Genomic DNA, 4,006 nt, shown 5'->3' on the forward strand with positions numbered 1-4,006 from the left:
AGATTGAAAAGTCTAAATGTATAATCTATATTGGGATTGGTGAAAAATGAAATGAAGTTTTGAAATTTATGTAATAGTTCTTGTGTTTGCAGTGCATACCATGGACTATCTTAAATTGCAAAAAATAAGTTGTATATTAGGTTTTGATGACAATATTTTCATATATATTTTGTCTGCAGAAGACGTCGTGGATGTCTCCTCCAATTGCTGTGAGATATGAATTAGAAATCGAAGCTAAAAACTCACTCCATTTTGGCACCAATAGAAAAAATAATAGCCCCAAATTTCTAATCGAAGCTAATTTTGGAGAGGAACTGAAAGCTCACTGTGGAAATCCAACGGTGGCGAATTAAAGGAAATTGAAGTGGCCGGATGATCGAAGATGGCGGCAGCGTGTGGATACCTAGAGAACTCAACGGGGTGTGGAGAAAAGACAAAACCCGACGGTGCGGTGGCGAACTCAAAGAATCCGAGACGCGGTGGGCGAACGAAAGAATCGGACGACAAACGGAGATGGCGAATGAAGAGGAGAAACTCGATTGCTCTTCACGAAAAAGACGGCAAACAAAGAGGAGACAGACCTTGGAGAACCCTAATGATTTCACGAAGAGGATGGTGAACGAAAAGAAAAAATGAAGGAAAAATAAGGGTTTTATGGGTGACGCTACGAAATTCACGCGCAATTTTAAAACTTTTGTCCATTTTTTTTTTCTTTCCGCTTTTTTTTTAATCTTATTCTTTTCATAACTAACTTTTTAAAATGCACTCTCCAAGAACTATAAATAACTCTATTTCTGGTAGTGATAGCCTCATCCTACTTTCAATTATAGAACTTTTAAGTCCTATTTTGCTCATTCATGTTCATCAACATCTGTGATATGGAGTATAGTAGACTATCTCCCCATCCATTGACAATGTTGGTGCTAGCACAGTAAGAGATGTTCCATCATTATTGCTTCTTGATTGAGGTGTGCAGAGAATTTTCTTACCAATGAACCACTGTCTGTCTGCAGTTAGCTTGAGAAGTATATGTTGCTAGTCAAGCTTGTTGGTCACTTCATGATGAAAGAAGGTAGTTCAAGAATTGAAGGCAATAATCCTTTCTCACATACAACCTCGCTTCTCCTTTATATTTCTTATTTTGCTGTAGTTTCCTTTGTGGCAAATTTCTTATACTAGGAACTTATTAGCACGATAGTGTTATTTTCTGTTACTTTTCTACTTAGAAACAATGTTTTTTAGCTTAGTTTGATACCAAAAATCATGCATTGTGTTTTATATTCTGTTTTATCTTGGATTATACATGCACAAATCACTTTTTTATAACATTTAGAGTTGATTTATAATGAAAATTACGGTTTTATGCTAAAAAATTTTGAGTAAGGTGTCATGCGCACCTACCTTGATGATGATTTTGTACATGATGAGAAACCAGCATTTTGATTAATTTGACAGCTTCTTCTCAACCCCACATGAAAGGACATGCAAAGAAGTTTAAATATTTATTTGCAAAAATTTCTCAACAACTCAACCACCTCAAAGCTTCCCATATATTCAGCACTTCACTCACTCATTTCATATTATAGTGTTAGTTATTTAGTAGGAGAGCCAAACCTATATGTAAGGCTTTATTTATTAAAACATAAGACAAAAAAAAATTAGAAATTTGTGTTCTCATGTAAAAAAGCACAGTAGGACGTGTTGTTTGTGTTCCCTTATAGTGTGTAGGCTAGAAAAATTAAAAGGGCTAGCCAAATATTTTCCTTAAACTTCGCTTATGAACATCGTGTATTTCTTACCCTCGCGTGAGAACATCACGGTAAGGAACTGGTCAGGAACTTTGTATGATTCTTACCCTAACGTAAAGACATCATAAGAAGACAAGTGTTTGGCTAATGAGGATATCATAAGAATGACAAGTGTTTGGCTAATTCTCCTTACTCTCACGCATAAGAAGACACGTGAGGACATCATAAGAAGACAAATGTTTGCTAATTCTCCTTACCCTTCACGCATAACAAAGACAAGTGTTGGACAAGTGTTTTGGCTAATTCATAAAAAGACAAGTGTTTTAATGGTATATCCCATTGCTTTTGAACTATACTATATACTATGCAGTAAGGAACATTGTGTACTTCTACCCTCACGTGAGGACATCAAAGAAAGACAAGTGTTGGTTTAATTCATAAGAATATAAAAACAAGTGTTGGCTAATTTTATATCGTATGTGGCAAAATACTTTGCTCCAAGGTGACCACATCATAAGAAGGCCAGTGTTGGTGTTGCTATTAATTTTTTGTTGTATATACCCCTCATCAGTATTTTTGTTGTGGTTATCTGTTGTAGAACGATTCTCTGCTGTACAAAATGATTACAGATAATGATTCATCACATCTACGGGCTTTTGGGGTTTTTGATATATTAATTTTGAAGGCACTCACATTTCTCAAACAAAACAGCAAAAAACTATTTAATTTGTAGGAGCACCAAAACCACGAAAGGATTTACTTATTAAAACATAAGACAAAAAGCACATTAGATAGGAATGTGCTGTTTGCTAGGAAATTAAACAAGAGGGCGCTTAAAAGTCGCATCTGTGTGGGCGTACTCCGCAAATGGCTGGCAACATCCTGGCCTTCTGTAGGATCTGACTTCCTTCTTGACCACGCTCCTGGCTTTGTGCCTCACGAGCAATCTCTTGCAAGGCATCGCACCTGCACTGCTCCTCCACATTCCTCAGTTGCCTGCAGCACTCTTCCAAACTTTGCACTCTCTCCCACTGGTTACGTTCCAGTCCCTTCATCTGTGAATATCCTCTGCTCTGCCTCAAGGAGTTCTCACAACTACGGAGTTGCTCGCGGGGCCTGATGTGCTGACACCTCTCCTGCCGCCCTTGGTTGTCTTTGTCCACCTCCACGGTGGGGAAATGAGCAGTGTGTGGAGTGAAGAAGGTGAGATTGTGAGTTGGTATTTATAAGAATTGGTGAGTGGTGCATGTGGGAAAGTGGAGGGAGTGGTTGCCATTGTGGGATTCAGCGTTGTGGTTGAGCCTCCACGTTTGTTTAGGAATGTAAATGAGAAGCCGCATGTGTCATTAGAGTATGCAGTGCATTGTAGCTGTTGAAGTTGTGACATTTTACATACAAATTAGATGACTGAGTGTATTGGTTTATGCGTTACTGCTAGGGAGGGTAGTGGATACGTGGTCGTTTTGCCGTGAAGATTACTTTGTAAAGGGAAACACAAGTGGACCGTGGCGTTTCTTGGTTGGTAACTGAGCTGTATAATCTCTAAGTGATTCAATTTGTCTGTTTGGGATTGTTTTGGTTAAATAATAAATTTTCAAGTTAATTCAATTTGTCCATTTGGTCCACGTTTAATTTCAACATCTCAATATTTTGGGTTAATTTAGTTTGAGTTTGTCTCTATTTTTAGCTTTACTTTCAAATTGGTTTTCCTATAATTTAAGAAGTTTCAACCTTCCATCTTTTTTGTTTAATTCAAACTTCAAAAATATTGTTTGTGATACTCATTTTGACTTTTTTTTTACATGAAAATGTGCTAATATTTTATAAGGTGGTTTCATTAATACCTCTAAACTTTTTAAAGTTTCATTTTTACCCTTAAATCTTAAAGTTGTTTCAAATCTGCCTTGCTGTCAACTTTTCCATTAAAATAAAGACGAAAAAATGACGTGGAAATCACTTGTTAAGTAGTAGTTCACAATGTCAAAGGTTCAATCATTTATACCGTTGAACTTTAAGGATATATTTCAATTTTATACCATTTATCATTCCAAAGGTTTTATCTTTTTTAACAATTGAAATGGTTTCAAAACAACAATTTCATTAGCTTCTCTACTTAATATGAAGATGGAAATATGACGTCATAGTGAGCTATAGATAATAAAAATAATAAAAGATTCTCAGACACATTCAAAATGATGTTACATAATTTGGCGGTAGGGAGAATTGAATTTAGTGATTTGGATAAAGTATTGATAATT

The 4,006-nt window shown here is 36.1% G+C and overlaps 1 pseudogene; it reads right to left on the reverse strand.

Moving 5' to 3' along the window:
• Positions 1-2,384: 2,384 nt before the first annotated feature.
• Positions 2,385-2,971, reverse strand: LOC148207813 (2S seed storage albumin protein pseudogene; annotated as a pseudogene).
• Between the last annotated feature and the right edge of the window lie 1,035 nt (positions 2,972-4,006).

This window comes from Momordica charantia, unplaced genomic scaffold (genome assembly GCF_013281855.1).
Source record: "Momordica charantia cultivar OHB3-1 unplaced genomic scaffold, Mcharantia_2.0 BLBB01000063.1, whole genome shotgun sequence".
In the NCBI taxonomy this organism is placed as follows: domain Eukaryota; kingdom Viridiplantae; phylum Streptophyta; class Magnoliopsida; order Cucurbitales; family Cucurbitaceae; genus Momordica; species Momordica charantia.